The 26,977-nt window shown below is 46.3% G+C and overlaps 1 long non-coding RNA gene across 1 annotated transcript in view; it reads right to left on the bottom strand.

The window, feature by feature from the left end:
* Positions 1-351: 351 nt before the first annotated feature.
* LOC118583795 overlaps positions 352-26,977 on the bottom strand; it is a 47,589-nt gene continuing 20,963 nt past the window's right edge. Inside the window, exons 2-3 of the long non-coding RNA XR_004944976.1 lie at positions 1,347-1,574; positions 352-937 (exon numbers count right to left, since the gene is read on the bottom strand). This is a non-coding gene — a long non-coding RNA (uncharacterized LOC118583795). The remainder of the gene's footprint in view (positions 938-1,346; positions 1,575-26,977) is intronic.

The raw sequence follows: 26,977 nt of genomic DNA, 5'->3' as shown, positions 1-26,977 counted from the left end.
TTTGAGAGACAGCCATGTAGGTAGCGAAGAAGGCATGGTTTCTTCTCGCCATCATCAGGGGAGGGGGCCGTTAGGCTCCAAGCAACAGATTGTCATCTGCAGACAGCAGTCTTTTCTGGGAGATGACACCAATGCTTAGAATCCAATACTGCCTCTGATTCTGTGCTGCCATTGCCAGAATCCATACAGCAGTTCTGAGGATGTCACCATATTCCCAGGCCGAATACTGACACCCTGGGCCCCTCCCCCACATTGGCTTGCTATCCAAATGTGACCAGAAGGCTAGAGAGGCTCCCAGTGATCAATGACAGCTCCAATCAAAGCCACCCAGACAGGCCGTGCACTCGCAGCTCCTTGATATAAAAGGTGTTTTATTTCTCATCCCTTTATTTTTGTCACTGAAAGAATGCTTCCCGTGTGTGGATTAATTAAAGTGTAAACATTAAATATTGATTGATGCATTATCAGCATGGAGCAGTAGCCTCCCGACAGATTGATTCCTGCCGTGATTTATTGTCATATTCAGAGAGTCATCACACTTGGTAACCAAGGGGGACCACCTGCCTCCCACACCATGCCGTCTCCATTCCTTTCTCTCTTTTTCCCCAGTACCTCCTCTTATTCTTCCAGGTGACATCTGAGTTCCAGTAAGTAAAACATCTTCATCCCACTGTCGAGGGAAAAGCCTGTGGCCCGACATTTGTTTTGTGTGTCTGTATGCCTGTATATGTCTCCCAGGCAATTATCAAATCAATTGACGAGCTGAACGCAAAAATGAACAAAGCTGTGATCTTCTGTAGGGGATTTCTGGTTAGCAGAACTCGCCCCTACAGCGCTGTGCAGAGTTGGATATTGAATAAATTGTAGGTGTGCAGCGAAGAAAATAATACAGGGGGAAGAAAGCTCCAGTTGTGTGTCTTCTTGCTGCTCTGTGGAACTAGATAGAGGGGGACAACAGAACAATTCATAGTTAGGACAGGCTCGAAGTCTCTAAAAAGAAGAATCAGCAGACAGTGCTTTACTGGGCTGACTTGCGTGAAACTGCTGTTTTTATAGGTTGAGAAATGATCAAATATTGACAATTTCATAGGACTCAAAATTATATACTTAAGCTCCCTTCTGAAATGGGGTATCATGGCCTCTGCTTATTTTGTTTTCAGTATGAAAAATGGCACAAAAGGCTGATCATAGGTCATTCTGGTATAGTTTGCGTTTGCATAAACCTTTACCACCCCAATCTGTGGAGGTACCCATTATCATTTTATCAAAAACCTAACCAACCAAACTGAACCTAACAAGGCTCCAAGTGGCCAGCAAGTCAGGGGAGCCTCCATCTGAGCACCTACCCTCGGGGCGAACCCCATGGACACCCAGGGCCTGATGCTCAGTTGATGGTGGTCTGGACCAGTAGCCTCGGGTAAGCTGAAGTCTGGGCCTTAAAGTCTTCCTGTGTCCTAGGTATTTCTCCTTGGCAGTAGGGAAGGCCAGACCAGCACCTTGACCAGAGATGGTGTGACAGAAAAGGGTTTGGCCTTCTCTCTGAGTTGCTCTAAACTGGATCCCAGAGTCTGGACCTGTTGAGAGAGATAAACAGAGGAAGTCTCGGCTCCAGCCAGGGCTAAGGGGCTCTACTCACTATCTCAGAAGAGATATTCTGGTCTCTACTGATTATCAGAATCACTACCCCCAAGCAGGCAGAAGAGAAAGCCAGCTCCCCTTTGCCTTTCCTGCTGGTGACTTAGAATCCTGCCTGCACACACAGGCTCCAGGTTCCATCAGTTTTGCTACAATATCATACAGGTCACATCACCCAGTGTCTTCCTCTCTTTTCCTGTTGCTGAGATAAAATGTCCTGACAAAAGCAAGCTGTAGGAGAAAGGGTTTGTTCTGGCTCACAGTTCAAGGACACTCAGTCCAGCACAATCAGAAAAGCAGAACAATGACTGTTCATGCTCAGCTGCCTTCTCTTTTTTATAGAGTCTGGGATCCTAGCTCAGGAATGGTTCACCCACAGTGGGTGGGTCTTCCTACATCAGTTAGCCTAATCAAGATAATCCCCCTCAGAGACCCAGCTCCCAGAGGATTCTAGATTTCACCAAGATGACACTTGAGATTAATCATCACACCCAGAAAGGACCAGAACGAGCTCTGTTCTCTCTCGGACCACCCCATCAAGCCACACCCTCCATCTTCTTCCACTAATGCTTTCCCAGAACGCCCTAGATAAAGTAAAGCATGATTAGGGTAATCCTGAGTGGCCATGCCTTTCACAAGAATTCATCTTCTGCAGGGTGGCAGCTATTGACTAGCAGAAAATGTGCTAGTTGGTGACAATGTTCAGAAAATACCCTGCTAGAGATATATCTCACTGCCATGACCTAGCTACAAAAAAGTTTGGGTGAAGTTTGTCTTTCTTCTCTATGTGCATGCATGCGTGCATGTGTGTTTGTCTCAGGGGTGGGGTACTGGTGCTTGTTCTCTGCCCTTTCGAGTGGAATGTTTGGTTCATCCTGTTTTCCGTGCCCTGTTTGAGGAGCACATGGAGGCTATAAGCTGCCCTTTGGATATTACTTTAGCCACATTCGGAAGGTGCTGGTATGGGGTATCACTCATTTCCAACTGGTTTCTTTTTAACTTCTCAACCCAAGAGCTAATTGGAAAGATGGTTTGAAAATTCTAAAAAAGCATGTCTGTAGCATATTTTCTAGAAACACTATCTCCTGTGAATTCTAAAATCAGCTCAACTTCCGAAAACTGTCCCTTTTTTTTTAATCAGTTTCATAGCTTTTACATTTCAAAGCTACAGTAGAGTCAACTGACATTGTTCTGTTTTGAAAGGCAGAACTGGCATCAAGAGCCAACTAGATTAGCAAAGTCCGCAGCTTTGTTCAGCCACAGAACAGAGCAGATACATCTTAAAGCCTCTGGGTTCCTGACAAGATTAATTTTCCCAACAATATTTTTCTTAATATCTAGTGTGGGCTAAGGACTATTCCAGTCACTGTGGAAACAGTAATAAAGAAGAGAAACTAAAACCCCTGTTCTCATGGGCATTTGCTTCTGGAGCTGTCTTTCAGTTAGGTCAAATATGTGAACACAGGATGTGGGGACAGGAGAGGAGCCTGGGATGCCAAAGATCTGATTCTTTGAGGAGTGGCAGCCAACCCCTGCATTGGTGGAGCAGACCTCTGTCTGCAGGAGCCCAGGACATTATGGCAAGCCTTTCCCACCAACTCCTGGGAAAGAGCTTGAATAATAGGAAGCGGGAGCCATACACTACTTCCTTCTGGAGACCTCCAAAGTCCTCTCCCATGACACAAGGCCTTCCTCTCCCCAGACACCCACTAGACCCCTTTTATTCCAGGTAGAGTACTAAGCAGGTCCAGTCAGGATCTCTTTCTACTTTATCTTGACATGATATACCCAAGACTGGCATCTCAGGTTCATGGAGTGACCTCACTCTAAGACCTACTGGGGTTAATTCTAGGATTCAGATGATTTTTGTTTGGTTTTGCTTTTTGCATCAGTAGAAGCATTTGGGGAAGAATCCGGAAGTCACTCGTCTACCATCTTCTGCTGGTTGAAGGTTTTGTTTTGCTTCAATCTGGGTTCTTTGGGGACTGGGTTCTTAGAGAATGAAGAGGGGGCCCTCTGCACAGCAGACAAGTTCCCTACCACTCAGCTGCAGTTCAAACCTGTGTGTGCAAGGCTTTTCTCAACCCTGTCACCATCATCATAGTCATCCTATTCACCAGCGCATTAAGGGGCAATCATTGGCTAGCCTTGGTGGCACCTGTCCGTGGTCCAGGCTGGAGCAAGGGGATCAAGAGTTCTAGGCCAGCCTAGGCTACAAAGCAACTCTGTCTCAGAAAACAACAAAGAGACACATAATAGAGAATCACCCTCTCCGCTCCCACTTTGAGTAGCCAAGAACTAGGACAAACATATTGGCACCGTTGCATCCTTATATAGGCTAGAGGTTAAGAGCAGGGACTCAGGATTAGATCGCCTAGGTTTAGTCCACCAGCTGGGTGAGGGTAGTGCTGGACTTGCTCTCTCACCCAGTACTACATAGGAGCCAAGTACCAATCAGGGCTAAACCTAGGTCTGGTCCTAGGCAAATGTCATAGCATCTTGCCTCCCAGAGGCTGGGCGTGACTTTTGTTTGTTTATTTGTTTATTTGTTTTGCTTTTGGTGACAGGGTTTCTCTGTGTAGCTTTGCACCTTTCCTGGAACTCACTTTAGAGACCAGGCTGGCCTTGAACTCACAGAGATCCACCTGCCTCTGCCTCCCACGTACTGGGATTAAAGACGTGAGCCACTACTGCCCGGCTTGGGTGTGACTTTTAAACACAGTTGCTGAGTAAGGAATTGTGACATCTTCGGTGTGGCTAGAGTTTTGTAACTCAGACCCATGGATGATAATAAATGAACCTGGAAAGTGGACCTGAAACAAGGAAGAAATCAGATTTACAAACGCTTCAGGATCTGGGGGTAGGCTTGCTGAGGGGGCGGGGTGAGGGAGACTAGAGATTAGGTTTTTTTGCTTCAGAAAATCTCTGCTCCTGAGGTCTGAGACTTGAGGGGAGTGGGGGGTGGGGCCCGAGACAGGAAGCTGAGTACCTGGAAGTAGCTGAGGTCATGCCTAAGAGAGAGGGCAATGAGAGAGAAGGGAGAGAGAGCCAAGTGAAGCTGTGATCCTCAGTATAGCCTGAAACTGGCCTGATGGAAACGAAGATCCCCGCAACTGCTCCTTGGATCACCTCTCCAGCTGGGGCCAGCTGTGCACTGTGGGCCACTTTGGAACTGTGGGTCTAATTCTCGAAGGGAGGTGGCGCTCTGAGTCTCCGGAGCTTCGGAAGAGTAAGTGCCTTGATCCTTGACACAGCAAAGGGTTCTGGACCAGGCTTCGGTATTAATATACACACAGAACTCTGGTGTGAAGGTGAGTGTCATCTGCAGCACACCAGTGCCTAACCAGCAGCCCCGCCGTTGCTGGTTTCTGGTGACATTGGGACCATCTCTTCTAGGTAGTGATCCGTCCCTTAGTTGTTGGCATCTAGTGTGCCCCTCACTGCATTGCACACAGCTGTGGTCACACCGCTGTGGTCACACCGCTGCTCAGCAGAATTTCCTGGCGAGAAGCCCTTGCAGGACCGACCAGGAAATATCTCATTTGCTTGACATCAGTCTGTCTATCAGAGCTCTCCTAGCCTAACAGCCTGCAAACACACTGGGTGGTTTGAGGCCTCATCTTCAAAGGTTGGCCCATCTTTACTCTCAATTCTACCTCAATAAGAGAAGTCAGTTTCCATCCCATGAACGAGTATTCAAGTGACCCTCAGACTGCTGCACTCTTACAGAAACCACACACACACACACACACACACACACACACACACACACACACACACACACACACACGCCACCTCATTTCTGACCTGGGAAGGCAGAGTGGAGACAACAGCATTCAGAGCGCTGCTTCTAGTGAGTTCTAAAGTCCCATCCAAATGGCTCAAGGATGATCTTGGCCACAAGATGTGGGAATGTGGGAGCTTTATCCATGCAGACAATACTGACATCACCCTGGGACAGTGGTACCTGCATCTCAGGAGGAAAGTCTCTGACATCCCCCATGTCTCTTCCCTGGGGATATATTTCAGACTAACACACAGCGAGTCAAAGTACAACTGCATTTATTAAAGGTTCCTGGGAGGCAGGGGAGTAGACATTGCCACCCCACATGGGGGCCAAGGCCCCTTTAACACCCACACTAATTCAGAGACAAAGAGATGCAAGGAAGCCATGCCTGTGTGGTCAAGGACCCCAGAGTCCTGTCAGTGCAGGGGGTCAGGGGAGAGAATGCAGAGTCCTTTGTCTAGAAGGCCAGTGGAGCTGTGTGGAGCAAGCCCTATAAAAAGCCACAGCACTGGTACATGCTGCTCCCTTTTGGACTGGGGGGAGGGGATTATCATCTACGAGGAAGAGCATTAGGTACTCTGTTTAATAGACACCTCACCAGCCAGGCAAACACCATATTCCCACCACTCAGACTTGAATCTATTGTAAAAGTTTACGGGGCGTTCCAAAAATGTGGGTCTGGAAGAAAAGCCTTCATCGCTTCTTCTGATAAAGTAGTTTTCCCATTTTTTTTTTTTAAATCAACAAGTATAAATGACTCTCTCATGCTGGTATATTAGTTCCTAAAATTAGATGTGAGGAGGAGTTTATAAAAGTTTGAAAGAAATAGTTTTTAAGTTTGCTAAACGCTCACCATTCAAATCAGGCTTTTTTAAAAAAAATATAATCCCTTTAAGTTAAATACCTTTGGTAATAAAGGCAAATTAGGGAGCAATAAATTATAACTTCTAGGCTGACCGGTGACTGATTGTAGATATTATAATTAAGTCCGGTTTCCTACACAAGGCATTTATCTTAATAATCATCCCATCCATTAACATATCTTAAAGGGGTTTCACAAAGCAGACTGTGGCACTTGTAGACAACTGAGCTCCTCCCTAGGCTATGAAAGGCTATGAAATCAAAAGAGGTGAAATTACCTTAAAAATAAGTTTGGATCCTCTGCTCAAAAAAAAAAAGTTTGTGTTAAATATAAGTTGAGAAACTCAGATAATAGTTACAAAAACCTAACTGAAAAACATATATCCTAAACACCCCCTCTGACCAGTAGCAGCATGAAGAAACTTCACTTCCTAAAAATCTACAATTTCCACGATCTGTTCAAAACTGCCGTCACCCTGCCAGACTTGGACTGTATCATGGAGAGCGCAGCTAGGGCTGGAACTTCACAGAGGGACTCAGGTATTTCTCAAAGTCCCGACAATTACAAGAAGGACCAATGGTTGACAGTGGCGGAGGACAGAGTAAAAGAAGTGATTTTCTTGTCCCTGCTCATTTTAAAAGTGGGTGACTTCTCTGGCCCGACATCAGTCGAGCTCTTGGGGTTATGTACAAGGCAGAGAGAGCCTGTGGCATGCCAGCTTTCTCTGGGACACAGTTCTGCCAGCTTATCGTAAGAGTCCATTTCCTAGAATAGCAGAGGAGGTCAGGGTTGCTTTGAAAGTTCCTATGAGAAGGCTCTAGGAGCTGCCTGCAGCATCTTCATGCAACAAAGCCCTCAGGAGCCTCCTCCTCTGGGGACTCCAGGGTGAGCAGTCAAGCCTTTTGATACAGCTGGTGATACAATTCTGGTCATCTCTGGTAACTGTCCAAAGTGCATGGGCAAGCCGCACCAGCAAAGGCACTAGGAAGGTCAGACTGCAATAGGGCATGCCTTGATTTTATCCGGGAGATTGATGCACAAATCACCTTGATTTCGATTTGGCACAGGGTTATAAAACGCACTTGCAATCACCGATAGCGCCTAAGATCGGACCCAGGCATGCGACACTGTATTTTATATCCCAGGTAGAGTTTTCCCTAATACAACCATAAATCAGCCCAGAGAGCAGGGACTCCGTCCATGTTAACAGACAGGGAGCATTTCCAGAGAAACAGTCTTGAAACCTGGGACAAGCTTAAAACTTTGTATCAAACACACCTAGATGTGCCCTTCAGGAGACTGCCCACAGTGGGAGGAGGTCAGAGAGGGGCATGGACCGTAAGATGAGCCAGGAAGAAGGCAGCACAGCGGACCAAGCATGCACAGAAATCCCTGATTTTTAGGCAGAGATACAAAATCTTGACAGGGGAGAGGAGGAAGCGCTACAGATACTAAGCAAATGACCCTCACGCACATATTTAAAAACACACATTGAAATGTGAGGAAGAGAATAAAAATGTGCCAGCAAGATGGGAGAAAAATTTAACAGTCCAAAGAGAAAAGCAATTTGCAGCAAGCTACACAGAGAAACCCTGTCTCGAAAAACCAAAAAAAAAAAAAAAAAAAAGCAGGTGGCTGGCTGGTCTTCTACTGGGCATGCAGGTTTCAGCTTTCCAGACCTCCCTCTCCTCAGACTATTGACCCCCACCACCCATGCCAGCAAGCTCCTTTGCCGGCTGGCTCCAAAGCAAAGCATGAAAACAACAGGGATCAGAGCACTTAGTGGGACTACAGGGTTTCTCTGTGGCTTTGCACCTTTCCTGGAACTCACTTTGTAGAAAAGGCTGGCCTCGAACTCACAGAGATCTGCCTGCCTCTGCCTCCCAAGTGCTAAGATTAAAGGCGCCACCACTGCCCGGCCACTTTTTTTTTTTAACCATCCTTTCTCTAGTCATTCTTTATCAAGTAGGAAAATAACTTTGTAAGTGAAAATCAGGGCTGCGCTCAGAGGAGGAAAGCCGTGCAGGGCGTGCACAGGGGAGGTTAGGTTTCTGCTATCTGGTTCCTTGTATCCAAATTAAGCTGCCTAGCAGTTTTCTACAGTGTGAAACATAAACACAAAACAAAGATAAATCCAAAAGGAAGTTCCCAGCTGCCTTTGCCCAAGGTCAAAGTTGAAGTAACATAAACATAGAAACAGAGCCAGGCCTTGGTGGCACAAACCCAGCACTTGGGAGGCAGAGGCAGGTGGATCTCTGAGTTTGAGGCTGGCTGTTCTACAAAGTGAGTTCTAGGACAGCCAGGACTGTTGCACAGAGAAACACTGTCACAAAAAAAAAAAAAAAAAAAAAAAAAAAAAAAAAAAAGCAACCAACCAAACAAAAAAATAGAAACAAAGTAGAAATTAATACTCCTTCCAAAAGGCGGGGCAGCTGGGGGGGATTAGGGTCTAAGTCGGTGTGCCTGCTCAAAGACCAGACTTTCCCATCTGACGTTTGCATATACAGGAATTTTGCCCCAAAGAAGGGTGTTCGCACCAGCACTGCCATGGCAGAATGAATGAGCAGACGGCCCCTCCCTTCTGTTCCCTGGACAGTGCCTGCCTGTGAAAGAATACTGAGGGGGTGCGCAGGAGCTGCTGCGGTTGAGCAGGTCCAGATGGATCCAGCCTGGCGCTGTGCTGTATCCTGCCTTCAACCTCCCAGGAAGCTGGAAAGCCATGCGGTTCCAGCCAGAAAGCTGGCCCTTTTGTAAAACCTGTAGTCTGGAGCTAGAGAAGGAAGGTGTCCAGGCAGAGGGAGGCAGTGGCAGCCACTGTCCCTGGACACTCCCAACACAGGAGTTCTACAGGAGTTCTTCCTTTTGTCCTCTTCAATTTGATCCCCTGATCAGACTCTGGCTCTCTGTCCTCACTGTGAGTCTTGGAAGGGAATCTCCCTCAGCTCCCTCACTGGAGAAGGTGGGAGGACATTATGGGTACGGTGTCTGCCTGGACACTGAGTAGTCCTCGAAAATTATAAGAACATTCCTGGGAGGCTTTTTCATAGACCCAAGAGGACCTGCGGCCCCCACCACCCTTGAACACTATGGCTTGCAGGCTGGGAAAGAGAACCAGACTAAATGAGAAGAAGCGGGGCCAGGGATCCCACGCATCCTGCAATTCCTCCTCAAGAATGACATCCAAATGGCAAGTGTTGGCCACCAGGGCAAGGGTCGCTTTTTCAAAGCAATCAGGTCACATGCCAGGCTAGAGTATATGGGAAGCCTGTCTCTCCGTTTTGCTATAAAATTAAACTGTTATTTAAAAGCAAAAGCAAAAAAACAAAAAACTGAAGTCTTAGGAAAAAAGCAAAATCCCAGAGTGCCAGGCTGGCAGTATTCAGGAATAGCAAGCAGGTACTAGTATGGCAAGAGTCTCACAGGTGGGCTCCAGGCAGGAAAGCAAACCAGTGCCGATGGTGGCTAGAGGCATAGCCTCCAGGGTGGTGATGACCTGGTAGGCCAAAGTTCTGTTTTAACCTAATGATGACGATCTCCATTGGTTAAGTATCTAAGCATGATTAAATTCATACCACTGGGTGTTGTAAGTGGATGGTAGGTAGCGAATCTGACCTTGCATCAGAGTTATGCAGCATCCTTTCTAGATACTGTGTTCAGGGCCTTCTACTTTTGTTCCTGTGTTCATAAGCTGGAGGGGTGGTGTAGGTGAGGACCATGCTGGCCTTGTGTTCCAGCCCCCCTAAGCCCCTCAACCAGGAGGACAGACAGCCTATACCTTAGCTTATTTTTTCCATTAGCTTATTTTGCCGAACACTCCTGCACATCAGTGTGTGCCTCCTGCTCTCCCTCCGGCAGCCCCTGCCCCTCATCTGTGTGTGTCCCCATCCCCACCCCCGCAAACATTGTTGATAATTATAGTTTATTGATTTCTCCTGCTGTCTGCTGCCCTGACACCATGTTCTTCATCTTAGTTAGGCACCTTGTGGTCCACCCCAGCCTTTATTTCCTGGGAGGCAAAGCACTCTGTGTGCCCAGCCAGGAAGAGATCCAAAACAGGTAGGCAGCAGGTTCCTATCCAACACCACCTAAATACCACCCACAACCCCCCACCCCATCCCCGTGGCCTCAGGCTGAGTCTGGAAGGAAGATGAGGGATCTTAGCAGTAAAACCATTTTGACATTTACCACATGCCAGACACATGGGGCTGTGTGTTCTCCCAAATCCCGCTGAGGGAGGCCTACCACTCACTACAAATGAAGCTCAGAGACGTAAGGGCTCACCTGAAATCACACAGCCATCCAGTGTTGGAGCTGAAAGCAGACCTAAACTGTGCACACAGATTCCCCAAGGTTACCCACCCCAAACCAAGCTGGTTTGTGGAGAAGCAAGGCTCAGAGGTGCTAATATAAAACAATGCACCCCAGGACAGCATGGCCTGTGGCAGATCCCACTCCCACTGCCATCCAGAAAGAAGGTCCCTGACAGCTGTTGCAGGAGACAACCTGGCTCCTAAACTGCTTACTTCTGACCATAAACAGGAAGGCCATAAAAGGGGCCTGTTTTGCTCAGACCCTCAGGGGCTGCTCTCTCCTCCTCCTCCTCCTCCTCCTCCTCTTCCGTCTCCTCCCCCCAGTTATGTCCCCAGGCAGTCTCCTCCCCCCAGTTTGTCCCCAGGCAGTCTCCTCCTCCAGTTTGTGTCCCCAGGCAGAAGAGCAATTGTTTCCTTGAGAAAGTTACTTTCTCCCTTCCTCCTCCTCTGCAGCAAGGTAAATGTCGATCAATATGGGTTGGAAATTTCAACTGTTACTGTTACCCTGAGTTAGGGACAGGGCTGGATACCTGTGCCCAGCCTAGAACCCAGAGACAGAAGGTGACAGTGCCCTCCCCCATGCTTTATTAACCACCTCTGTTTTTAAACTAATCAATCTACAGAAAGGACTCACTTTCTGAGAACAGAAAGCCACAATTCTGAAAAGCATCCCCCACCCTCCACCCCCCATCCCCGGGTGGGGGGGCTAGGAAAGAACTTAGTCCCTGAGTGCTATCCTAGGGCATGCAGCAGAAACCAGGCCCTATCCAGGGGTGGTGATGCAAGCCTGGAGGATCAGAAGTTCAAGTCCATCTTCCTTGACTACCTAGAATTCAAGGGTAGTCCAGGATATGTGAGATTCACTCAAAAACAAACAAATAAATAAATGCCTCGAGAGATAGGGACTGTGGTATAAGAAGTGATAAGAGCCGGGTGGTGGTGGCACACACCTTTAATCCCATCACTCGGGAGGCAGAGGCAAGAGGATCTCTGTGAGTTCAAGGCCAGCCTGGTCTACAGAGCGAGATCCAGGAAAGGCGCAAATCTACACAGAGAAACCCTGTCTTGAAAAACAAACAAACAAACAAACAAACAAAGAAGAAGTGATAAGAGAAGGCTCAAAGGAAAGATGAAACAGAATGTCTCAAAGAATGTTCTTGATAACATTCCACAAAAAGATTGAAAAAAAAAGTAAACAGGAGAGTTTCCATGGTCACAGGGCTGCTCTTTGGCCATCATAATAGCATGGTTTAAGATTCTGCTAATTCCCACTGGAAAGGACTTTGCTCTGTTGCATAACCAATTTTCCCAATGTCCTTCCTCACAAGTTTCTTTTTGCAAATGGCCCACATACAACAGCACTTAAAGTCACCTTCTGTGCTTTGGGACCCTGAGGGATTGCATGAGGTCAGGAGTTCTGGGTGTGCACTGGTGTCCTGATGCTGTAACTCTTCAGGTTGTTTGTTAGAGATGTAACTAGGAATCCCTGCTCCCCAGTAATGACTGGAGCCCCACTAGATCAATGGTAAGTCAGACGGAAACACTGTGATGCCAGGAGAGGTACATCGAGGAGCAGCCAGCCCTGCAAAGCCTCTTCAGACTCTAAGTGGCTCCCTCCTTGTCCATCTCTGCCTGAGCTGTGTCCTTTAGTGTGGGCTAGTCACCGGCCTCAGTTTTCAGTATCTTGTGCTTGAATGAGTTGGGGGTTATAAGGTCTCAAGCACACTGTCTTCACCTACAGCAATTCACAGTAACCTCTATGTAACAATCTGGGGGCTGGGGGTGGGGCTGGGGGTGGGACTAGAGGGATAGCTCAGTCGTTAAGAGAGATGTATGACTCAATGGTCGCTCTTCCAGAGGACCGAGGTTCAATTCCCAATGGCAGCTCACAGCTGTCTGTAACTCCAGGTCCAGCGGATCTGGCCCCCCTCACACAGACACCAATGCACATAAAACAAAAATAAATCATTAGAAGTAAAAATCTGGGAGTTTCGTTCTAAATTCTGGATTTACGATTTCTATTTTAATTGGGAAAAAAAATCAGATGATCCAGCAAGACCAGAAGAGCCCCAACATTCCTTTTTGACAGCCCTGGTCTGGGACTGAGTGACAGGGTTCAGGCAGGACCTACACTTTCAGTTTGCTGAAGTCCTAACTAACCATTCCTTAACATCACTGGGAAACTAAGGCACCAGGCCATTTCTCCCAGCTCCACTACTCACTAGCTGTGTGTTCTGGGCCACTTACTCAACATCTTGGAACCTTGAAGCTCTCAACTGGGAAACAGACTAACAACATTCATTCTCTCTCCCTGTACGAGTTAGATGGTTCGTGATGCAAGCCTGAGGACCTGGGTTTGATGAAGAAGTTGGGTGCACTTGTGCCTACCCCTATACTCCCAGTACTGGAAGCCAGCCGGAGGATCCCTGGGGATTGCCAGCCGGTCAGCCGAGCTTAATTAGCAAGCTCCAGATTCAATGAGAAACCTAGTCTCAAATAAATTAGGTGGTTGGGGCTGGAGAGAAGGTTCAGTGGTTAAGAGCACCGGCTGCTCTTCCAGAGGACCCAGGTTCAATACCCAGCACCCACATGGCAGCTCACAACTGCCTGTAACTCCAGTTGTAGGGGATCAGACAGCCTCACAGACATACATGCAGGCAAAACACCAATGCACATAAAATAAAAATAATTTTTAAAAAATTAGGTCGAGAGCCGCTGAGGAAGACACTTGCTATCAACCTCTGGCCTACACACACACACACACACACACACACACACACACACACACACACACACACATATACAGAGACAGACAGACAGACAAAGAGAGGGAGAGTTTGTGTGTTGGATCCTGTGTGACCTTGAACTAATCTCTATTTCCCCATGACAGAAATGGGGAGGAGACTGTGCTGGAGGATGCCATGTGTGCGTGGTGAAACTTCTGGAATTCTCAGAGAAAGCCAGACGCAAGAAATATGCTCAAGGCCCCAACTTTGCCCAAACTGGTCAGGGCAGGCAGACAGTAGATACTGCTCCTCTCAGAGTATCACAGGCTACATCTTCTTCCCGGTTCATCCTAATCAAGCATCCAAGCAGAGTACTTCAGCCCTACCCATGCCCCACCCCCACATGCTGCCCCAGACTCACAGCTGGGAGGCTTTTTCCTAACAAGCTTTTCTGGTCAGTCCTCAGCTGAAGACAAGGCCTCTCTGACTAGGCAGTGGGATTTCTTCCCTACATCTTTTACAAGCTCCCAACAGCAATCTTGCCAAATGCTCACGGTTTTCCTATTTGAATGCAAAAGAGAGCGGAGGAAACCTCTAATCCCACAGCACACACACAGAAATCTCATTCAAGACTCCCTAGCCTTGTTTCCTGGCTTAGTGTCTTGGGGTGAGCCCTTCAGTCCCCACAGAAACAGGTGAGCATCCTGACACTTGCCCTGCCCATAGCTGAGAGCTGTGGTCAATGGAAGGACTCTGCAACATTGAAAATCCTGTAAAGCTGGCATGGTGGCATGTGCCTGTCATCCCCACTACTCAAGAGGTGGAGGCAGGAGAAGTTCAAGGCCATCCTCAGCTATATGGGAGTTCCAGACCACCTGGGTTACAGGAGTTCCTGTCTGAAAAGTAATGGTAAATTTTGGATCCCCAGTTATTGGGTTTCCTCTGCCGCTGATGCAATACGCCAATCAAGCTGAATTATTAAGTCCAGGTTTAATAAACAAAGTAAAGCAACTTCTGGGTGACTCTCAGGAAGGCAGGGGAGAGAGCAGGAGAGCACATGGCAGGTATGGTGACCCTGTCTCAAGCAGCCTGTGGGTGTGGTCTTGAGCGGCCCAGGAGAGGGGCTGACTCTTAGCAGGCTTTCTTAGGGGCAGGGTCTGGGGAGAAAGAGAGGTGGGGCTTCCACCTAATCATCCCAGACTCGAGTATATATGGCACTGACAGGGCTTCCACCTAAACAAATAGGAAAAATAAAAATAAAAATAAAAATAAAATAATATGTACCTGGAAGATGGCTCAGCAGATAAAAGTTCTTGTGGCAAAAGCTTGATGACCTGAGTCCAATGCCCAGAATTCGTATGAAGATGGAAAGAGAAAGCCAAGTCTACAAAGTTGTTCTCTGGTCTCCACATGCATACTGTGGCATGTGTGTGCCGCCCCCATAAGTAAAATGATGCCTTTAAAAATTAAGTGAAACAACCCCCCCCCCCCTCATTATAGAGGGTAAGGAAGACTGTGCCTTCAAATCCAGAGAGGGAACACAAAACTTCACTGGATTAAGTGATCTCTACGCAGACACTGCCACCGTCTAAGGTACATGCACAAATCCTTTCCTCCACCGCAGGACGGCGTCTAGGGGATTAGGCAGATGACGTGAACAGTTCGGATAATCTGGAAGAAGGCATGACTCACAGCACCAGTGGGATTGAGTCTGACAACATGAGAATTCCTCACCCTACAGAGAATGGCCCATGATTTAAAACTTATTAATGGTTTCTAATTTTCAGGGCTAAACTACAGTTTGGTTGTTTCTGGGACTTCTTATGTTTGGACTCAGCAAGCAGCCCCTCCCCCACTAGCATTTCTTCCTTTCTGGACCAGCCCTGGCATCCTTTCAGCACCTGCCTGAAGGGCACACCATAAGCACAGTCCAGGCACATAGGACGAGAAAGCAGTATATTCCCCCATTTCCTCTGCATCAACTCCAAATCAATGTCTGTGTGGGATTTTTAATGTGTGGTCTGTAATTAGGCAGGGGTTCAAGCCTGTAATCCCAGCACTAAAGAGGTTTAAACAGTAGCATGAGAGTTTGGAGCAGCCTGGGCCATAAAGCAATGAATGAATGAATGAATGAATGAACGAACAAACAAATAAATAAATAAGGATTTTGTTGCCAAGTGGGGTGGTGCTTGCCTTCAATCCCAGCCCTGGAGAGGCATGGGCTGACAAACCACTGAGTTTAAGACTAGCCTCATCTATGTAGTAGTAGATTCCAGGTTAGTCAAGGCTACATTGTGAAACCCTGTCTCAAAACAAAAGGGTGGGGGAGGAGTGTTTTCCCTTTGAGGGTCCTTGGCAGTCTTTTGGAGAAACAGCAGGTGGACATGCAAATAAAGCGCAGCCTCAGACGCACGCTCACCCTTGCTGGACATGAGTAACCAGTTCAATAGTGCTGCAAACTTACCAACAGACTCACAGAAAAGCGGGAAGGGAGGGATCTGAACCCCTGGGCTTGAGTTTCCGAGCATTTTACCGCAGGGGTCAAATGTCTGTCAAAGATTTTTGAAGCCCAGGTTTGACTTTAAACAACCCCAAGAAGCTGTACAGCACATGCCGCTGAGTGCCTATAAACAGCCCTGGATTTTTTCCCTGCACGCTTCTAACTATCCAGTTCAATATCACCACAGCGCCTAAAAGGTTTTTAATATAGATATTAAATATGTCCATATCGTCACTTCAGTGAGAGCAGCGGGGCTTTTCCTCTGGGGTCTTCCCAGCTATTTGCTGCTGACACAGACTATTAAAAATAAACCTACCCGGAGGAACTAGTCATTTTACATGGTATTAGGACTAATGTTATCATTTAGTAGCTGCAGAGATTTGCCCACTGCAGAGGCCCCAGATAATGATGGAAACATGATCGAGTGAGATGATCTTTCCACAGACAACTTGCATCATCTGCGGCATGTCATGTAGATGCTTATTTAAGACTTACACCACTGAGCAAACATTGATGCCTTCAGCAAAATAAAACCATCAGTGCTGAGGGTGATAAGGAATGGCATTCTCTTCTGGGGCTTGAGACAAGCTGCTTAGGAAACAGGAAGCCTAGCTCTGTGGTTCAAAAAGGACGGTGGAGCAAGACACTCTCCACCTTCCACCTAGCACATGACAGGGCTGGACACATGGACCTACAGAATCAGCACCTGAATCTTAAGAAGTCAAGTTCAGTCAGTTTTAGGAAGCTGAAATTCAAACAGGGTCACAGCTAGGATATAATAAAACCAGACTAGGTACTCAGGATGCTGAGGGGCAGAAGGATCACAAGTTCAAGACTAGCCTGGACTACAGAGGGAGCTCAAAGCCAGCACAACCTACTGACCATGTTTTAAAATTAGAAATTAAAAAAATAATAATAAGGACTGGGTGTTAGAATTCTGGCCTCACTCTGCTGCATGACCGCACATGCGCAGTTCAGGACTTAAGCAAAGGGTCTTTTCATCAATGTGTGCGGTCACGCAATCAGCGCATGCGTGGTGTAGCTCTGTAAGCCCCCCCCTGGGCCTTGAAGAGCCGTGACTCACGCTCCACCCTCTCTCTCTCTCCATCTTCCCTCTCTCTGCACACGCTCCTTGCCAGGCCTGGTTCTTCCTCCTGATAAAGCTCTCTGCTACTTGGCAGTCGTGGCCCTGCCCCGTGACCTTGTGCAGTAGTAACCAACGCCATTTATCGTTCATTGCACTGGGACTAGAGCTCAGAGGTAGAACACTTACCTAGCATGTAACAGGCCCTGGGTTCAAATCCTCAGTACTACAAACAACTAGATAAGAAAGAACGAATGAGGGCAGAATCAAGGTATGACCCCAAAGTCAAACCATGTCATCTGTTTGTCGATGCCACAGAGGCCAACTGATAACAAGGACCCTGAGATACGGATAGATGAGCCCATGTCACCTTCACTCACTGTCTGTGTGGCAGGTCTCATTAGCCTCCTCACTGCACCACAGGACAGAGAAACCGCTCATGGCAGAATTTACCCCCCAGTTATCCACTCACTGGGACGGCTCATGCATTCACTCGCTTCTGCAGACACACGGACACAAAACAAAGAAAAAGTAAAAAGAGCAAAAGGCCTGAGCTGTGCATGTGCTACACTCAGGCAATCAGGACCCTAAGGTAGGAGAATTGAGATTTGCGGGTCAGCCTAGGAGACAAACAAACAAACAAAAAAAAAAAAAGTAGGGGCAGCATTGTCCCTGGCCCCAACTTGAATGTGCACACGCAGGCCCTCATGGCTTATTGAGGGCTGAAAGTCCATACCAAGGGTCTGCTGGCTGGGTAACAGTGATACTGTGAGGTGTGCACACAGGGTTAGGTAGCCCTTTGTGTTAGGTTATTTTAAAAAGCGGGTGTAGATAAAGAGAGACGGCAGACAGAGAGGCTCGTTCTAACCTTAGGCGGGACCGCCTTCATTCACATGGAGGGGACATCTTTGTCACTCACACGTGCAGGTGGCCTACAGGGGAAGATGGGTTGAGGCCCCTTATAGAGGCAGGAATGACTTCCGAACTCTGCAAGGGAAGCTGGGAAGTGTAGTCCTTCAGCAGGAAACTACCATTCCTAACTAAAGGATGGACAAATGCAGGGCAGGGGTGTTACAGCTACTTTCTGCTGAGGAGGGTCTGTCTGCCAGTGTCGTTCTAGGTCCATCGAAGAGGGGGTCCTCTGGTTAAGGAGGGGTCTTAAACTTGATCCACTGTGATGAGTCAAGCAATGGCTGTCCCATATCCCTGAAGAGAATTGGAAAATAATTCTTAGAGAGTTGAAAGCCGGCAATTGGTTACAGAGTAAAACCGAGATTTTCCAGGAAGGGTGAGGGATAAGGAGGAACAGAGGTGGGAGAAAGTCGGCAGAGAGCTGACTCAGATGGCAGTGACGGGTCCCATTGCCAGGACTGTTGCATCAGATAAGCCAGCAGGTGTGACAGGGAGGACAGGGCATCAAAGGAAGGGAACAGAATAAAACAGAGGACTGGTGGAAAGGATTCTCTCTGGTCTGGGGTCAAGGGGACAAAGGCCCCTTTAGCCAGAGTTTCTCCATGGCAGCTAAAAGGTCTGTTGCAGATGTTTCAGGAGCAAATGGATTGTTGAGGGTAAGCATTATTGGGAGAGCTGACGTGGAGCATTTGTCTGGGTATCAGTGAAGTTCAAAAAGCGAAACATTTAAATTCAATAGGGTAACAACATAGGTGTGAGGATAATAAGGAGGAAAGTGACCCAGGGGAGGAGCTGGAGCAGGAGGGAACCAGAAGGAAGTTTTGTCTAGTGCCTGTGTCTTTAGACCCCATTTCAAACCAGTTAGGATTTGTTGTTGTAGAAGCAGGATTATTCAAGGAGGGCAGAAATCCCATCCTTAGCAGGAGTCAGATCCTGTCCTTTTTAATCTTGAAGTACGGCAGCAGTCATGGAGTCCAGCTGGTCCTGAAGGACGTTAAGGTGATCTGAGCCAGTGGGACAGAGAGTAACTGAGGCAAAGGAGGCTTCAGTCCAGCTGATTCAGTTCTGAGTCCCCAAACGTGTCCAGAGTGGCAAGAAGAGAGACAAGATGAGTGAGTGGTCTATGACCCGTTAGTCCCCTTCTATAGGTCCTCGGAACTATTAAGGTCTGGGGACACTGATCTCTTGGTAACTGCTTCAAGGCTGCTAGAAGGGAGGGAAGCAGCAGGTAGAGAGCCCAAGAAGAGGGTCCATACAAGGGGCCATGAGAGAACTTGGCAGCTGGCAAGGATCCAGAACGTAAGTCAGGAGGTAGTAACTTCACAACTTTGTGGGGAACATTAAGAGACAAGGTTACATGGGGAAAATGTTGACATCGAGATTAACATGAGTCCATATAAAATAAGGTTAAATATAGAGTTGACATAAGGTTAAATGCAGTTGTACAACTGGCTGGACCGTGTGCCAGAGTTCTGTGGAAGGATAAGGTGACTAATGAGCTGTTTGATACATAAGTCTCCTGCATGAGGAACCAGTTCTTAGAAGGTCTGTAACAGAAGTCAGTTAAAGTCAGCATCTAATGGATAATCTGAACAGAAAGTGTCTAAGTGATGATACTCCTTGCTTCCAAGAACGATGAACTTTGTATATTTGTTTCAAATATTAACAACACCAGCTATTATTTGATTAACAAAAGCTATATCTCAAGTAAAACAAAATTTTGGGTTAGAAACAATTTGATAAGGTGAAATTTTAAAAAATTAGGACTATTTCCTTAAAAGACCATATCCAGTATTTGAAAACATGACAATACATATTTTTGTTAACATAATTGTTATACCTACATTCCAAGATTATATAGTGAATATATTTTATATTGTCAAGCTGTGTAAAGAGACAATTTAATTCTAAGTTGTATTCCCCCAAAAGAAATGATTTCCAATTTCTAATTTAAAAACTACTTCCAGAGACAAATGTAATTTGTCTTGTCAAATGTAAATGATTCACTTTACAAAGTTTTGTAAAAATTAACCCTATTAACAGAAACCTAAAAAAACAAAACAAAAAACAGCAAAAAATCCTCTGCATTCTCATTGTATACACTCCACCAATAGATGAGGCAGTCAGTCATGTCAAATCTGCAACAAATAATTTACATGTAACATGGACTGAATTAACAAAGATGGCTCAAGCCAACGCTTTACTCCTTCTGCAGAAGGACAAATCTCTAGGTCACCACACACTGACAGCAGTAAGCATATTTCTTAACATCAGTCTATTTAAAAATAGATTGATTGTTCAGAAGCATAATTTATAAAGCAAGATTAAATTAAAGAGCTGCTGGCTTTTGGAATTGTTAAAGAAAATATTCCCAAGCCTCACTGCAGGCCTGGAGAACAGTAAGGTCTCTTTTCCCTCAGGTACATTACTTCACTGCCAAAGCCCTTATGCTCCTTGTAGGTTTCAAGGTGAGAGCACAGGCTTGGCCTCTAAGCGCTCTGTTGGGTAGAGACTGGATTATATTCTCAAAGTACCACAGCTTAGCCCAGCTTGGAGAGAAAGTCCTTCATCTGAGTCATCTCCTGAAGAGCCTGCAGGCTTGGGACATCACTTAATAGAATCATTACTGACAAGACAGACACAAAACCGACTGTCAAAGACACCATTAGGATATTCGATATTCTGAATAACTTTCTGAAGCTGTGAGATTGATGGCAGTATCTAGAATCCTTCTATAATCAGGAAATATGGGTGGCTAGGGTATAGACCCCAAAAATTAGTTTTTGCTAGGAGGAGGAATTGAATGCTGGGGTAAAGGGCATGACCTGTTGAACTATCAAGCAGGTCCCATGCCAGTCGGTGGTAGGCTTATGTACGAGGGTCTCTGTTAACAGCATCCTCACATTCAAGAACACCAAGGGCAGAGCAATTGATATTTGTCTCTCTGCTGTTTGAGACAGTTAGGATGTGGATGTAGACTCTGAGATCCTCCTCTGGGCAAGGGAATCCATCCCTCTCTCATGTGAGACATGAGGAATAATTCTTTAGATAAGGAGGAGGGGTTTGGTTTGTTTTCTCCAGTCTTATTTTCCACAAATCCTTGTCCTGTAAGGAGGCTAGCATGTAACTTACTCTGGTGGGATGACGCTCCGTCCAAGGAAACGTGTGCTCCATCTAAGGAAACTACTTGAGCTTGGGGCTTTCCTGCCTGCAAGTGTACTGTGTAAATTTAACCCATTTCACTCAAGCATTCATTTTTTCATAAACAATTTTTAAAATATACTTGATTATGAATATTATTTTGCATTAAACAAAGTTTAAATTCCCTTTAAACTTGTTTTACTTTACTTGCTTTATGCCTAATTGGATAACACATGCAGAATACTATATGATGGAAGGTAACAGGAGACTCTGGGATGGAAGATAGATTAAAAACTGATCTCTCCCTCCAAACTTGGGTTAACATTCTGACTCACCCGCCCCTTGAAATCCCGTCCCTTGGGGCCGCCCTACATCCTGACATAAAGGAAACCCCCCTTTCCTCTCTCTCTTCCACGTTCTCTTTCTCTTTCTCCATTCCCATGAGGCATGCACACCTCTCTCTCTCTTCTCCCCCTCTTTCCTATCTTTCTCTTCATCTCTCTGTTATAATAAACTCTCCACGTGGATGCAGCACCTAGATGTGAATGACTGTCCACATGCCACCGCCATCCCACCCCCACCTCAACCCCCTACCCCTGCTTCATCTGCCCAGCATGTCTTCTCTCTTGAGTGGGCCCTGGTCTGGCCATCCTTTGGTCCCCGCATGCATAATTCATAACACCTTGTCTCTAAATTACATCTGTACTTAGCATGACTAACCATTAGCTTGTATATCCTAATTAACAATTTACAATTAGTAAGTAATTCTTTTGTAAGATTAGGATTTGGGCTGGAGGGATAGCTCAGCCGTTAAAGACTAGGCTCACAACCAAAAATATAAGATTAGGATTTTACAATTTTATCCCCATTCCTTTTAAGCCTTAAAAAATATAAGTCTTGAATTAAAGATCAATCCATTAGTATAAAAAAAGACTTAAAACCATAAATATAGTTCACAGAGAGATCGGCCTTTTTTAGTCTAATTTTACAAAATGCCAGTTTTTTTTCTATGACAGACATTCAAAACAAACCTTATCTTGGAAGCTGGTGTTGCCTCCTTAGTCTGATAAAAGTCATGATAAGCAGAGAGTTCAGTGAATGTAGTAGTTTTACGGGTGCTGCTCTGATTGGTTTATACCTTGTGGTCACCTTAACCAAGATGGTGGTGAAGTCACATGGCCTTTTTGTAACCTTACTAAAGATGTTGGCTGAATCACATGACTTCCAAGATGTCCACAAGTCACATGGTATTCCAAGGTGAGCCTAGGTCATCAGCCAAGATGGCGTCAAGTGACATGGTACACCAAGGGTACATCATCAGGTACACACCCTGTTGCTAAACAAGAGTTGAATCCAAGTTGCATACATGGTGTGTCATAGCAAATTAAGATTATGTAGCTAGAGTTTTCCTGCCTGGCCCACAGTCAGGACAAATCTCTCTTACCCGCCAGTCCCACAGCCACTCAGACCCAACCAAGTAAACTCGCAGAGACTTATATTGCTTACAAACTGTATGGCCGTGGCAGGCTTCTTGCTAACTGTTCTTATATCTTAAATTAACCCATTTCTATTAATCTATAAATTGCCACGTGGCTCGTGGCTTACATCTTGCTTTTCATGGCGGCGGCTGGCGACATTTCTCTGACCCAGCCTTCCTGTTCCCAGAATTCTCTTCTCTGCTTGTCCCACCTATATTCCCCTAGCTACTGGCCAATTAGCATTTTATATACAGAGTGATATCCACATCAAGATTATCTATACATCCTTTTTAAATCACACTCAATGAACTTAGAAATGCTAAAATACAGAAAGTGAAAGTTTCAGCAAAAGCTTTAAAAACAGTAAACAAAACCAAGAAAGAGAGAGAGAGAATTCAGAGACTTAAACACCTTGCCATTTGTAACCCCTGTGTTTACTCCTTGGTTGTTCTCAAGAGCAGAGTGTCTGTCCCTGGGATGTTCTGTTTTTCTCTCCTCCCTGCCATAGAGTCAGGTGGTCAGCCTGAGCCAGGACTGAGACTTCAGAGGAAACTTTGAAACAAACATGCTTGGGTCTAGAGCAGATGGTCCACATTTAAACTCCAGAGCCAGCCTTTTATAGTAGTATAGTAGAACAGCATGCAACAATTTTTCAGTTATTATCCATACTCAAAAAACACTTGAATCTCTGTAAGACTGAAACTGGTGAGCTACATATCCATAATCAGTTGGTGTGTGTCTGCAGATGGGAGCAGACAACCTGGAATTCTTTTACCTCTTAGCTGCTGAAGATACAAGCAGAACTTCCCAGGACACAGGCATAAGGCAAAGGGTTCTGTGCTATCTGACTAGGAAAGATGTAAGTTTGGAGCCCAGGCTATGGGCATCCAGGCTCTGGTGTAGTTGTAAGCCAGAGCCTTAAGAAAGATTAAAGTGAACTGTGGGTTTTATGGGGGATAAGAACTTGGACCAGGCTACCATTCCATCTTACAGAGTTACCTAAATAAATTTAGGCATTAGAAATCAAAAGTTCCCAAATTGGGGCCAACAGTGGCCATATGTCCAATGTATCTTGAGGACAGATTTGAACCTAGAGCTGAACAAGTGAACCTGATATGAGGTCTCCCAAACTCAGTTTTTTAGATTAGCCTGCAGCCAGGCTGAGGGTACTTTGGATAGAGAATTTGGAAGCCATAGCTGGGCCCAGGGCCAAGGTAAAAACAGGTCTACCCCCAGCTGCTTAGAGCGTCTTTTATGTTCTGGGATGACCATGCACATCTGGAACGTTAAGTGGGAGTCCCCAACAACTACAGTTCTGGGGTTGTTCAGACAAACACTCAGACACATAAAATGAAATCTCAAAAAAATTGTTTTTAAATATAATTTGTATGAGATACCCAGCAGAGGGGATGAAGTATGTGCAGAGAGGTCTCTAGAACTGGTACTGGAGCAGGCTTGGGGATGACCAAGCTGGCCTCTGGTTAAGCTGCACAGCTGGTCTGGTGGGATTCAGCAGCATGAGCCTGTCGCCTTTCCGGCCCTTTTTTTTTTTTTTTTTTTTTTACCTGATGCATTAGCATATCCTTATGATATCTGTTATCCTAATTACATCTATTTTCCAGGTATAGACAGACATACCCCCGAGTTGGGGTGCCCATTAGCAAATCACACGGGCCTCTGCAGCTGTGTTTTGATTAGCAGAAAAGGGTTCTTTGGCATCAGAGAACTAAAATCACCTTTTAGGGTATGACAAGCTCAGCCGAGCATCTCACAAGTGAAAATCAGAGGTTTCTCTAAGGCAGGAATGAGAGCGGAGAGCGACCACGAAGAATTAAAAGGAGAATAGCTCTTAATGGTCTCAGCTGTGAGAGCTCAGTCATAATGCCATTCAGCAAACAGCCCAGCAGGAAGTCAAGGCACTCTTCCGGTCAACATAGGTCCCCCTCTCCCCCGCATGCTTCCAGAAGAATGGTAAGGAGGGTCTCGGGGACCACCCAAAGCCACACTTGCCTAAGAAAGGCTCCAGCAGTGAGGCTGCGAGCAAGCAGAAGTCAAGGATGCTTGCAGGATGGAACCTAAGCCATACATTCATCCCCACAAGCTCCAATGACTTGCATGCCCTATGTAAATCATACAAATCCCTCCAACCCCTCTTCGTACTCAGGCTCCTTTTAGATGTTATTTCCAAGCTCTACAAGGGACTTCCAAGCCCTTCCCACCCACGCCCTTTCTATATGCCAGGGCTGAGTCTGAAGATGTGGCTCACACCTTAGGAGGAAAAGGAATCCTTTGTAATGAGAAACGCATTCTTGGCATTCTCTTAAGTTCTATCCGAGGTGACACTCCAATCAGGTACCCAAACAAATGTAAAGCATTACCTATGGGAGGTAGCAGAGCCAAGAAACACCTAGAGGAGGGAATCCTGTCCTTGCTCTTTCAGTGGCAAACTTTCCTGGATGAAGGAAAGGCCATGCCAGGTGCAAGGTAGGGCAAGGTGCGGTGGCCTGAAAACGCACCTCACATTACAGTGTATGCTGATTCCTCTGATGGAGGATCACTCCACTTCTGTTTGCCTTGAGGATTTACTATATTCCAGGGGCTATTCTTTCCAGTTGATGTGGCAAGGGGATAATTCCCATTTGCACTCGGGGAGCTAGATCTGGAAGAGAGCAGTTTAGTTAGGGAAGTGTCCCTGAAGAGGCTACACCTGGTGATAAGCTGTCCAGGCAGGAGCCAGCACCCAAGAGATTCTGGAGAGAACCACAGATGGGCTAGGCCAGCTGGCATGGCAGTGGCAAAGTATAGCAGAAATGAAGTGAGCTACAAGGAAACTGTGAGCAGCCTGTAAGAGGTTTAGGGGGAGCCTCTTTTATGCTATACCTTAACTTGTGTGTTTCCATTTTTATTATTGTTAGAATTCCCAGCCACTCCCCCAGCTATGTGACCGCACATGCACTATCCAGTAGCCAGGCAAGATGCTTAGTCATCCTAGGGCCTTAACGTCCTACATAATCCCTGAGCTGTGAGATCATGTAATCTATGCTCACATACGGCATAGCTACTTAAGCCCATATGCGCATGTGCTGGAGGAATCTATAAAATCGGGTTCCACATATCCCTCCTCCTCTTCCTGAACGGTCTTTCCATAGGCCTAAGCACCCCCTTCCACTTCCTCCTCTTAATAAACTCTTATAGTGCGCTTTGTTGTACCTCGTGGCTTTTCTCACAAGGTAAACAGTGCCACTTAATGAATACATTGCACAGCTTAATAAATAACAATTATTATCATTGTTGTTGTTGTTGTTGTTTAGATTAGGTGACTCTAGAATCCCACATTTACATTTTATCAAGTGTTCAGCTCTGGAAGACTAACATGGTCAAGCTACCAGAAATGCTTCCAGCATAGTGGGGCCTGGAAACCTGCCTTTCTAGCAAGCTTCCAGGTGAGGTACATGCCTTTAATCCAAGCACTCAGGAGGCAGAGGCAGGTGAATCTCTTGGGAGTTCAAGGCCCACCTGGTCTACCAGGACAGCCAAGGCTACACAGAGAAACCCTGTCTTGAAAAAACAAAACAAAAGAAAAACGTGTCTAACCATTCAGATCAGCCCTTCCTTCCCTCCGAAGGCCTCAGAGAAGCAGCATCTCTGCAATCTACATTACCTCTGGAGATTTCACACTCATTCATTCATTCATTCATTCATTCATTCATTCAGCAAGTCTTTACCCAGAATCCACTCTGACTGTGGCAGCAGGAAACTCTATGGTCTTATTCCTACAATGGGCTCACTTCTCAGCTCCTTCCCCAACTTGCTGAGGGACTCAGCAAAACCCTGTCTTTCCTAGGTGTTCAGTGCAACCAGTGGGGCACAGTAGGAGCATGAAGTGCTGGGGTTGCAAAGTCCCCAGGGATAATAAATCCAGCTCTTCATGTGTATCTGGAAACATGGGCTCCGCACACAAAGATAGGCTTGCTTAGGGCCACAGGGCATGTGTCTGGCACATGGAATGTGGCTGGCAGAGCTGTGAGGATGCTGTCTGAAATCTCAGAGACCTAGCCTCCCAGCCCCCACCACTTGTCCTCTCCCTGATCTGTCTCTCGCTCTCTCTCCCCGGATCGTCTGGTTACTGCACAAAATGATGCTGTCTAGTTGGATTGCATGGAGCTCTAGAAAGTCAATACAACCACCACAAAGCTGCTGATGTCTTGGGACATTCTCATTTGCTCTCCACAGTATGATGACATTCTAGAGAGAACTTTTGGTCGTGAGGCCCAAGCCAGGAACAGAAGCACTTAGAAGCCTGAGCCCATGCAAATGCAACCGACCTCCTCCTTGGCCTTTCTGACTGTCCCTCATGGCACAGCTCAGTAGCTGCACATAGACAGTGTCTTTTGAAGTTTGCCGGGTCAAAAGAGCCAACCTTTCAAAATCCATGCAAACTTCATGCATCTCTCTCGAGCACTTTTCTTTCTGCCCTGAAGGGAAAACCTTTGGATATTACTTCACTCACCTCGGTTCAGCTGGAAGCTCGGCTTTGGTCAC

Source organism: Onychomys torridus, chromosome 5, assembly GCF_903995425.1.
Source record: "Onychomys torridus chromosome 5, mOncTor1.1, whole genome shotgun sequence".
NCBI lineage: Eukaryota > Metazoa > Chordata > Mammalia > Rodentia > Cricetidae > Onychomys > Onychomys torridus.
The sequence above is the reverse complement of the archived record's forward strand: the minus strand, read 5'-3'. Positions and strand labels throughout refer to the sequence as shown.